Below are 12,456 nucleotides of genomic sequence, written 5' to 3' on the forward strand. Positions count from 1 at the left end.
CTCCCTCTGCAACTGGATCCTAGACTTCCTGATGGGCCGCCCCCAGGTGGTGAGGGTAGGCAACAACACGTCTGCCACGCTGATCCTCAACCCTGGGGCCCCTCAGGGGTGCGTGCTTAGTCACCTCCTGTATTCCCTGTTCACCCACGACTTTGTGGCCAAACACGACTCCAACACCATCATTAAGTTTGCTGACGACCCAACAGTGGTAGGCCAACAACAATGTGAAAGCCTATAGGGAGGAGGTCAGAGACCTGGCAGTGTTGAGCCAGGACAACAACCTCTCCCTCAATATGAGCAAGAACAAGGAGCTGATTATGGACTATAGGAAAAGGAGGGCCGAACAAGCCCCCATTAACATTGACGGGGCTGAAGTGGAGCAGATCGAGTTTCAAGTTCCTTGGTGTCCACATCACCAACAAACTATTATGGTCCAAACACACCAAGACAGTTGTGAATAGGGCACGACAACACATTTTCCCCCTCAGGAGACTGGAAGGCCCAAAAAATTGTCAATGACTCTAGTCACCCCAGTCACAGACTGTTCTCTCTGCACGGCAAGCGGTACTAGAGTGCCAAGTCTCGGACCCCCAAGCCATAAGACTGCTGAACAATTAATCCAATGGCCACCTGGACTATTTACATTGACCACCCCCGTCCCTTTGTTTTTACACTGCTGCTACTCGCTGTTTATTATCTATGCGTAGTCACGTTACAAATGACCTCAACTAACCTGTACCCCCACACATTGACTCGGTACCGTTATCCCCTGTGCCTCGTTATTGTTATGTCAATATCTTGTTACTGTTTGATTTTTTGATTTTTTTTTAACTTCAGTTTATTCCAGTAAATATTTTCTTAACTATTTCTTGAACTGCATTGTTGGTTAAGGGCTTGTAAGTAAACATTTCATGGTAAGGTTGTATACCTGTTGTATTCAGCGCAAGTGACAAATACAATTTGATTTTATTTGAAAAATATTTGTTTTTTGGGAGGGTTGTATTTAATTAGAATACCCATTAGCGGTTGCAAAAGCAGCAGCTACTCTTCCTGGATTCCACACAAACATGAAACAATACAGAACATCATTAGATAAGAACAGCTCAAGGACAGAACTACATACATTTTTAAAAGGCACACACAGCCTACATTTTTTTAAATGTATTTCTCCTTTATTTAACCAGGTAGGCCAGTTGAGAACAAGTTCTCATAAAGCTAAAATAAAGCAATACAGTACGACAAAAATATCTATGCATACACACAAACTATCTATGTCAAATAGGGGAGAGGCGTTGCTTCATCTGTTTTTTTTAAACCAGGTTTGCTGTGTATTTGAGCAATATGAGATGAAAGGAGGTTCCATGCAATAAGGGCTCTATAGTACAGTATGTTTTCTTGAATTTGTTTTGGATTTGGGGACTGTGAAAAGACCCTAGGTGACCAGACCCCTCTGGTGGGATAAGTGTGTGTGTCAGAGCTGTGTGTAAGTTGACTATGCAAACAATTTGGGATTTTCAACACAATGTTTCTTTTAAAGAGAAGTGATGCAGTCAGTCTTTCCTCAACTCTTAGCCAGGAGAGACTGGCTGGCATGCATAGTATTTATATCAGCCCTCTGATTACAATGAAGAGCAGAACGTGCCGCTCTGTTCTGGGCCAGATGCAGTTTAACTAGGTCTGTCCTTGCAGCACTGGACCACACGACTGGACAATAATCAAGATTAGACAAAACTAGAGCCTGCAGACCTTGCTTTTTGGAGTGTGGTGTCAAAAAAGCAGAGCATCTCTTTATTATGGCCAGACCTCTCCCCATCTCTTTATTACGGACAGACCTCTCCCCATCTCTTTATTACGGACAGACCTCTCCCCATCTCTTTATTACGGACAGACCTCTCCCCATCTCTTTATTACGGACAGACCTCTCCCCATCTTTACAACCATTGAATCTATATGATTTGACCATGACAGTTTAAATTACTTGGCGTAACCTTAGACTGTAGTCTCCTCAACTTGTTCAACAGCCACACCATTCATTACCAGATTCAGTTGAGGTCTAGAACTTAGGGAATTATATGTACCAAATACAATGCTTTTAGTTTTAGAGATGTTCAGGACCAGTTTATTACTGGCCACCCATTCCAAAACAGACTGCAACTCTTTGTTAAGGGTTCCAGTGACTTCGTTAGCTGTGGTTGCTGATGCGTATATGGTTGAATTATCAGCATACATGGACACACATGCTGTGTTTAATGCCAGTGGCAGGTCATTGGTCAAAAGAGTAGAGTGCCCAGATAGCTACCATGTGGTACACTTCACGTTTGACATTAGAGAAGCTTCCATTAAAGGAAACCCTTTGAATTCTATTAGATACCACTGAATCCACGATATGGCACATGTTTTTTCAACAACAGGTTATGGTCAATAATATCAAAGGCTGCGCTGAAATCTAACAGTACAGCTCCTACAATCTTCTTATCAATTTCTTTCAACCAATCATCAGTAATTTGTGTCAGTGTAGTACATGTTGAGTGCCCTTCTCTGTAAGCATGCTGAAAGTCTGTTGTTCATTTGTTTACAGAGAAATTGTATTTGGTCAAACACACATTTTTTCCAACAGTTTGCTAAGAGCTGGTAGCAAGCTTGTGGCGAAATCTGCACGGAGCCTTCACTGTGCACTGCCACTTTAAGAGCGCATGAGCAGTAAGGAAGGAGAAAATAAAGAGAGCTCGTTCAGCTCTTTGGGGAGGGGCTCTTTGGTGGCGCGACAGTTTGATTGTGTGTGCTGTGCTGCAGAAGTGTTGTTTGTTTTCAGCGTGTGTAGTTTATAGAGTATTTAACTCAATCATCGGTGTAATCGCTCTAGGTCGTGGTTGGAACCTTCTTTTTCCGGATGGGCTTCTCCGGTTGTCCTGATTCCTAAGAAAGATGGTGGATATCGATTCTGTGTGGACTACAGGAAGCCGAATGCCATAACAGAAAGTGATGCCTACCCTCTACCAAACATAAATGACATACTGGAATCTCTGGCAGGAGCATCCATCTTTAGTAATCTGGATCTGAACAGTGGCTATTGGCAGGTGTCAATGGATCACGCTAGTCAAGACAAGACTGCCTTTGTCACCCCTGCTGGTTTGTACTCCTTCAAAGTCATGCCTTTTGGTTTGAAGAATGCTCCAGCAACCTTCCAAAGGTTGATGGAGACTGTCCTGGGAGATCTGAGGGGTAGAAATTGTCTTGTGTATCTGGATGACATCATAATCTACTCCTCCTCTGTCGCGGATCATCTGCAAGACATTCAGTCCGTCTTCGACAGACTAAAGGCTGCAGGTTTGACTTTGAACTTGAAGAAGTGTCGTTTCTGTCTGCCAGAACTCAAGTTCCTTGGTCATGTGGTTAATGCTGAAGGTATCCATGCAGATCCAGCCAAAGTTGCAGCCGTGCAGGAATTCCCAATTCCCACATCCCTCAAGGCTGTTCAGCGGTTTCTGGGTATGGCTGGATGGTACCACAGGTTTGTTCCTGACTTTTCAAAGGTAGCCGAACCCCTCAATCACCTTAAGAAGAAAGGTGTGAAATTCCAATGGACCCCTGCATGCCAAGGTGCATTTGAAGCACTCAAAAACAGTCTAATTACTCCTCCAGTGCTTGGACATCCTAACCTGAATGCTCATTTCATTGTGTACACGGATGCAAGTCAAACAGGACTTGGAGCAGTCTTGGCTCAACAAACAGGATTTGGAACAGAAGAAGTTCTTGCCTATGCAAGTCGCACCCTTAATTCATTATTCAACGACTGAAAGGGAGTGCCTCGCTGTGGTCTGGGCTTTGGAGAAATGAAGCTACTACTTGGAGGCAAAGATCTTCACCGTTGTCACAGACCATGCTGCTCTGCAGTGGGTTCTGGCATCAGGCAAGACCAACAGCCGTCTTATTCGCTGGTCTATCAGACTGCAGAAGTTTGACTTCATCATTGAGTATCGCAAAGGAAAACTGAACGTTGTACCAGATGCCCTTTCTCGGATTACAGAGACTGACAATGTTTGTCCTCCCTTGTGCTGTACCTATACTACCGCTAAATGTCTGGATGATTCCTTTCCTCTGGATGATGAGAGTGTATGGAGAGCACAGCAGAAGGATGCTGCCATCATGGCGATCCACAAGAGTCTGTCTGAAGAAGACTCCAAGAGTCGCTTCAATGATAAGTATAGCATAATTCAGGATAAAGTGTATCGAAAAACTCCAAGAGGAGATGGAATACACAGCACCCATTATCGCGTCTTCATTCCCTCTACATTGTGTGACCAGATAATCCAAGTTTATCATGCCAATCCCATGAGTGGCAATCTTGGAGGTTTTAAAACTTATCGAAGACTACAAGAGGTGGTTTACTGGCCAGGCATGTGGGTTGATACCCGGAAGTTTGTACAGCAGTGTGAAGTCTGCCAGAAATACAAACCAGACATTGGCAGACCTCCGGGAAAATGCAGCAGACCGTGGTGAACCATCCAAATGAAATGTTGGGAATTGACCTAATGGGACCTTTTCCTCCCAGCCGGGGGACACGGAATGAATTTTTATTGGTGGTAGTGGACTACTACACACACTGGGTGGAGTTGTTTCCCCTCCGCAAAGCCACTGCATCAGCCATTGCTCTAATTCTGAGAAGGGAGGTCTTTACCAGATTCGGGATTCCAGACCAAATCCTCTCTGACCGAGGTCCGCAGTTCATATCAGGAATATACAAAGAGCTCTGTACCTACTGGGGTGTAATTGCCAAGCTGACCACAGCCTACCATCCTCAGACCAACCTGACCGAGAGGGTAAACCGAACCCTGAAGGGGATGATTGCTTCATTCGTGGGGGATCAGCACACAAGGTGGGATCAGCATCTTCCAGAATTTCGCTTTGCACTGAACTCTGCCGTGCAGGAGACTTCTGGGGTCACTCCCGCCGAACTCCACCTGGGAAGACCACTAAAAGGTCAGATGGACAGGGTCTTGCAAAGTTCGAATGTTTCACCTGACTGCCCAGCGTTTGATGCCGTACAACACCACCACACCTTGCTAGCCAGAGTGGAGGCCAGCAAAACCAAAGCCAAACAACGACAGCTGAGAAACTATGACAAACATAGACGAGACGTGTGTTTTCCACCCCAGTCTCGTGTCTGGGTACGTTCACATCATCTGTCAAAGGCATCTAAGAAGTTCACTGCCAAGCTAGCTTCGAAATGGAAAGGTCCATACCGTGTAGTGCAGCAGTTGGGACCAGTGAACTACTTGGTCTGTTTGGAGGACACTGGGGAAGATGTCAGGACAGTGCATGTTGTTGACCTAAAGCCCTGCTACCCTACGGCAGAAGAGCTGGATCGCAGGCAAAAGCAACACCTGCAGGACCTCTTCGTGGAGGACTCTGATGAGGAGGACTTCCCTGGTTTTGTGTAGCAGGAACATGAGCCTGTCAAAGCCTGCATCCTCTCTGTTTCTACAGGCATTGTTTTTTCATGGGGGGAGGAGTGTGGCGAAATCTGCACGGAGCCTTCACTGTGCACTGCCACTTTAAGAGCGCATGAGCAGTAGGAAGGAGAAAATAAAGAGAGCTCGTTCAGCTCTTTGGGGAGGGGCTCTTGGGTGGCGCGACAGTTTGATTGTGTGTGCTGTGCTGCAGAAGTGTTGTTTGTTTTCAGCGTGTGTAGTTTATAGAGTGTTTAACTCAATCATCGGTGTAATCGCTCTAGGTCGTGGTTGTTTTCGTTTGGGACCACGGCCGTTATGGATCGCATGGATTAGTAGCAACATTGTTGCGAAGCTTTAACATGCAAACCAACAAACCATCGGACAGTCAGACAGTACACCTGCACGCCTGAAGACCACAGCTAAGATCTCTCTTGTTCTCTTTCTCTTTTTCTCTTCCCTCTATCGTTCCAGTGCTTTACCCTTCAACAGACTCTCTATTTTTCCAATGCACTTCCCATTGAAGTTCATTAGAGCTGGACTATTATTGCCCTGCCAGAAGTATTTGGACATTTCAGTTAAAAGGGAGGTTGCTTGCAAATTGTGTATTGTTATGTGAACTGTATTGAGATGTACTAATGACATGTGGCCGAGAAGACTGGACATTTTTAAGGCCTTTGTTGTGTCGATGAACACCCCCCACATTCATACCCTCTGCACTCATCCACTAGAAAATAATACAGATTATTGCAAATCCTATGTTGATGACTGGGTTCATTCTTGTATGAAGTTGCTGTTGAATTGCTCTGCCATTATTAGTATTAGTATTATTGTATGAGGTATTCTTGTTGGGGTTACCCCTGTGCTGTGATGTGGGTTTTATATGGTGTGTATTCTCTTTTCTCTCCACTGGCTATCTGGTAAACAGGCTACACTCTAGGCAGTCTCTTCTGCTGATGTGTGTGGGTCTGGTAGTGGTTCTCTCTATTCTACTCTTTTCCTTTCGGCATGGTTAACACCTGCCTGGCGCCCGAACAAAAGCTTTCTTTACCCCTCTCTAATAAATACCGCTACAAGCTTATAGGTCTGCTGTTAGAACCAGTAAAGGTCACTTTACCTCTCTTGGGTAGCGGAATTACTTTGTCTTCCCTCCAGGCTTGAGGACAAGGACTTCTAGGCTCAGATTAAAGATTTGACAGATAGGAGTGGCTATGGTCAGCCACCATCCTCAGTAGCTTTCCATCTAAGTTGTCAATGCCTGGAGGTTTGACATTATTGATTGAAAACAAAAAAAATTACACCTCTCCCACACTAACTTTACAAAATGCATACTTGCAATGCTTTTCTTTCATTCGTTTTTTTATGCATGAATACAATTGCTCACTGTTCGTTGTTGGCGTTACCTAAGTTTGCCCACTTTGCCAATTACAGTGCCTTGCGAAAGTATTCGGCCCCCTTGAACTTTGCGACCTTTTGCCACATTTCAAGCTTCAAACATAAAGATATAAAACTGTATTTTTTTGTGAAGAATCAACAACAAGTGGGACACAATCATGAAGTGGAACGACATTTATTGGATATTTCAAACTTTTTTAACAAATCAAAAACTGAAAAATTGGGCGTGCAAAATTATTCAGCCCCCTTAAGTTAATACTTTGTAGCGCCACCTTTTGCTGCGATTACAGCTGTAAGTCGCTTGGGGTATGTCTCTCTCAGTTTTGCACATCGAGAGACTGAAATTTTTTTCCATTCCTCCTTGCAAAACAGCTCGAGCTCAGTGAGGTTGGATGGAGAGCATTTGTGAACAGCAGTTTTCAGTTCTTTCCACAGATTCTCGATTGGATTCAGGTCTGGACTTTGACTTGGCCATTCTAGCACCTGGATATGTTTATTTTTGAACCATTCCATTGTAGATTTTGCTTTATGTTTTGGATCATTGTCTTGTTGGAAGACAAATCTCCGTCCCAGTCTCAGGTCTTTTGCAGACTCCATCAGGTTTTCTTCCAGAATGGTCCTGTATTTGGCTTCATCCATCTTCCCATCAATTTTAACCATCTTCCCTGTCCCTGCTGAAGAAAAGCAGGCCCAAACCATGATGCCTTGGTGTGTCTCCCAGGTGGCTTGTGGCAAACTTTAAACGACACTTTTTATGGATATCTTTAAGAAATGGCTTTCTTCTTGCCACTCTTCCATAAAGGCCAGATTTGTGCAATATACGACTGATTGTTGTCCTATGGACAGAGTCTCCCACCTCAGCTGTAGATCTCTGCAGTTCATCCAGAGTGATCATGGGCCTCTTGGCTGCATCTCTGATCAGTCTTCTCCTTGTATGAGCTGAAAGTTTAGAGGGACGGCCAGGTCTTGGTAGATTTGCAGTGGTCTGATACTCCTTCCATTTCAATATTATCGCTTGCACAGTGCTCCTTGGGATGTTTAAAGCTTGTGAAATCTTTTTGTATCCAAATCCGGCTTTAAACTTCTTCACAACAGTATCTCGGACCTGCCTGGTGTGTTCCTTGTTCTTCATGATGCTCTCTGCGCTTTTAACGGCCCTCCTGAGACTATCACAGTGCAGGTGCATTTATACGGAGACTTGATTACACACAGGTGGATTGTATTTATCATCATTAGTCATTTAGGTCAACATTGGATCATTCAGAGATCCTCACTGAACTTCTGGAGAGAGTTTGCTGCACTGAAAGTAAAGGGGCTGAATAATTTTGCACGCCCAATTTTTCAGTTTTTGATTTGTTAAAAAAGTTTTAAATATCCAATAAATGTCGTTCCACTTCATGATTGTGTTGATTCTTCACAAAAAAATACAGTTTTATATCTTTATGTTTGAAGCCTGAAATGTGGCAAAAGGTTGCAAAGTTCAAGTGGGCCGAATACTTTCGCAAGGCACTGTAAATAATCATTCAAATGAAAGATGGAGTTGAATTTGTCTTTCTGCCAATAATTACTGCCAATAAGTACTCAAGTTTCTTTTGATCATTGATCTTGGCTTCGTAATGAAGTATCTTCTTCTTTTTGTTGAGTTTAGTCACATAATTTCTCAATTTGCAGTAAGTCAGCCAATCAGATGTACAGCCAGACTTATTAGCCACTCCTTTTGGCCCCATCTCTTTCAACCATACATTTTTTCAATTCCTCATCAATCCATGGAGCCTTAACAGTTCTAACAGTCAGTTTCTTAACAGTTGTATGTTTGTCAATAATTGGAAGAAGCACTTTTCATAAATTCATCAAGTGCAGCGTCTGGATGCTCCTCATTAATCACATCAGACCAACACATATTTTTAACATCCACATAAGTCCCAGAAAAATATTTTGTATGATCTCTTATACACTATTTTGTTGGAACTTTGTCTTTCCTGAAAATAGCCACTATATTGTGATCACTGCTTACTGGGTACAGATACAGCTTAATAACACATTTCTCAGTATTAGTAAAAAGTTTACATACACTTAGGTTCTAGTCATTAAAACTCGTTTTTCAACCACTCCACACATTTCTTATTAACAAACTAAAGTTTTGGTAAGTTGGTTAGGACATCTATTTTGTGCATGACACAAGTCATTTTTCCAACAATTCTTTACAGATTATATCACTTCTAACTGACTGTATCACAATTCCAGTGGGTCAGAAGTTTACATACACTAAGTTGACTGTGCCTTTAAACATCTTGGAAAATTCCAGAAAATTATGTCATGGCTTTAGAAGCTTCTGATAGGCTAATTTACATAATTTGAGTCATTTGGAGGTGTACCTGTGGATATATTTCAAGGCCTACCTTCAAACTCAGTGCCTCTTAGCTTGACATCATGGGAAAATCAAAAGAAATCAGCCAAGATCTCAGAAAAAAAAATTGTAGACCTCCACAAGTCTGGTTCATCCTTGGGAGCAATTTCCAAACGCCTGAAGGTACCACGTTCAACTGTACAAACAATAGTACGGAAGTATAAACACCATGGGACCACGCAACCGTCATACCGCTCAGGAAGGAGACGCGTTCTGTTCTGTCTCCTAGAGATGAATGTACTTTGGTGCGAAAAGTGCACATCAATCCCAGAACAACAGTAAAGGACCTTGTGAAGATGCTGGAGGAAACAGGTACAAAAGTATCTATATCCACAGTAAAACGAGTCCTATATCGACATAACCTGAAAGGCCACTCAGCAAGGAAGAAGCCACTGCTCCAAAACCGCCATAAAAAAGCCAGACTACAGTTTTTAACTGCACATGGCGACAAAGATTGTACTTTTTGGAGAAATGTCCTCTAGTCTGATGAAACAAATATAGAACTGTTTGGCCATAATGACCATCGTTATGTTTGGAGAAAAAGGGGGTGGCTTGCAAGCCGAAGAACACCATCCCAACCGTAAAGCACAGGGGTGGCAGCATCATGTTGTGGGGGTGCTTTGCTGCAGGAGGGGGTGCTTTGCTGCATGAGGGACTGGTGTGCTTCACAAATAGATGGCATCATGAGGAAGTAAAATTATGTGGATATATTGACACAACATCTCAAGACATCAGTCAGGAAGTTAAAGCTTGGTCGCAAATGGGTCTTCCAAATGGACAATAACCCCAAACATACTTCCAAAGTTGTGGCAAAATGGCTTAAGGACAAAGTCAAGGTATTGGAGTTGCCATCACAAAGCCCTGACCTCAATCCTATAGAAAATGTGTATAGAATTATTTTTGGCAGAACTGAAAAAGCATGTGCGAGCAAGGAGGCCTACAAGCCTGACTCAGTTACACCGGCTCTGTCAAGAGGAAACGGCCAAAATTCACCCAACTTATTGTGGGAAGCTTGTGGAAGGCTACCCGAAACGGTTGACCCAAGTTAAACAATTTAAAGGCAATGCTACCAAACACTAATTGAGTGTATGTAAACTTCTGATCCACTGGGAATGTGATGGAAGAAATGAAAGGTGAAATAAATAATTCTCTCTACTATTATTCTGACATTTCACATTCTTAAAATAAAGTGGTGATCCTAATTGACTAACTGATTTCTTTTCTTTTCTGGCACACAGCTTCAGGATAGTCCTCGTTGAGGAAGATATACATTCTTCTAAAGTTATTGGCTCTTTCCAGAACCGCTACCTTGTTCTTGAACCTCAGGAACTTGACGACTATCGGCCTGGGCCTATCACCTCAATCTTCCTGTGGTCCATCTTCAATTTCTCAGAGATAATTTCCCTCACTTTGTCCTCAGACTCCGTCCAGTTCTCATGTGGAGATTCTACAATTCCGTCCAGAACCATGTTGCTCCGTCTTGATTGTCTCTCGAGAGTCTGATTTATCTGTCATTGTAATCATGGATTCACACACAGTACTGATGTCCTCTCTCAATGACTTACAGATTGCTGTCATCTTGTTGCTCTCATGTTTCAACTCATCGAGCTGACCCTGGGAGAACTACAAACTGTTCTTCAGGACCTGGACCTCTCTGGTCAGGTTGTCCATTCTTTGATTAGTAGAATCCACGAGTATTTGGACAAAAAACTTTAAGATATTTTCTTGTTGTTGTAACAACTGTGTGTAGTCTCTTTTTGTTCATTTTAAAAGATCCTTCAAGTGTGATACACCTGGCCGTGCTGCTGCTCCAGTTTCAACTGTTCTGCCTTATTATTATTATTATTCGACCATGCTGGTCATTTATGAACATTTGAACATCTTGGCCATGTTCTCTTATAATCTCCACCCGGCACAGCCAGAAGAGGACTGACCACCCCACATAGTCTGGTTCCTCTCTAGGTTTCTTCCTAGGTTTTGGCCTTTCTAGGGAGTTTTTCCTAGCCACCGTGCTTCTACACCTGCATTGCTTGCTGTTTGGGGTTTTAGGCTGGGTTTCTGTACAGCACTTTGAGATATCAGCTGATGTACGAAGGGCTATATGAATAAATTTGATTTGAATTTGATTTGATAGAGAGACACCACTGTCCTCAACAATACTCCCACTGGCGTTGGTCTTTGTCATGGTAGCAACGTAGGCTACGCTGTTACTCCTCGCAGTTCCAGACAGGGCAGGTCACAGGGAAGGTTGAACACAACAAACCCGGGACAATCCGCAGTCCTGGGAGTAAAGTCAGTGTGTCTATGTATGTGGAAATCTCAACACTATACACGTCAGCTACAGCGACTGAAATGACTGCAACAAAGAGCTGTACTTAGTTTCAGAGTGGGTGGCAAGGGAGAAGTTAGTCACAATACTTTTAGTTTTTAAAATATTTATATTTGGGACACATCATTGACTAAACCTCAACTAAATAATGTGGAAACTGTAGAAGTTGAAGTGACTAAACTGCTTGGAGTAACCCTGAATTGTAAACTCATGTTCAAATCATATTGATACAACAGAGGGACTTGGGAAAATTGCAATTGTCTCAGAACAAGGCAGACACCCATGCAAACCCCACAAGACATGCCACCAGAGGTCTGTTTAAACTACTAACACACAGCTCAGACACCCATGCACACCCCACAAGACATGCCACCAGAGGTCTGTTTAAACTACTAACACACAGCTCAGACACTCATGCATACCCCACAAGACATGCCACCAGAGGTCTCTTCACAGTCCCCAAGTCCAGAACAGACTATGGGAGGCGCACAGTACTACATAGAGCCATGACTACATGGAACTCTATTCAACATCAGGTAACTGATGCAAGCAGATAAAAAAAGTAAAAAAAACAGATAGAAAAACACCTTGTGGAACAGCGTGGACTGTGAAGAGACACACACATGCACAGACACATGCATACACACACATGATAACATGTTATGAATGTATTGTAATGTTTTTAAAATTCTATAACTGCCTTCTTTTTTCCAGACCCCAAGAAGAGTAGCTGCTGGCTCGACAGCAGCTAATGGGGATCGATAATAAATACACATCTTTGATCATCTGTACATTTCTCACTCATTCAGGATTATCCGTAGTCATGGTAGCATCCACATTAATGTAGAAATGTTTAGAAATATATTATATTGTTA

General features: G+C 43.0%; 1 protein-coding gene across 4 annotated transcripts in view; it reads left to right on the top strand.

Moving 5' to 3' along the window:
* Positions 1-12,456, top strand: part of LOC139422638 (haloacid dehalogenase-like hydrolase domain-containing protein 2) — a 33,316-nt gene that overhangs the window by 8,422 nt on the left and 12,438 nt on the right. The gene's annotated exons all lie outside the window — the stretch shown is intronic.

The sequence above is a fragment of the Oncorhynchus clarkii genome, chromosome 12, assembly GCF_045791955.1.
Source record: "Oncorhynchus clarkii lewisi isolate Uvic-CL-2024 chromosome 12, UVic_Ocla_1.0, whole genome shotgun sequence".
NCBI classification, from domain to species: domain Eukaryota; kingdom Metazoa; phylum Chordata; class Actinopteri; order Salmoniformes; family Salmonidae; genus Oncorhynchus; species Oncorhynchus clarkii.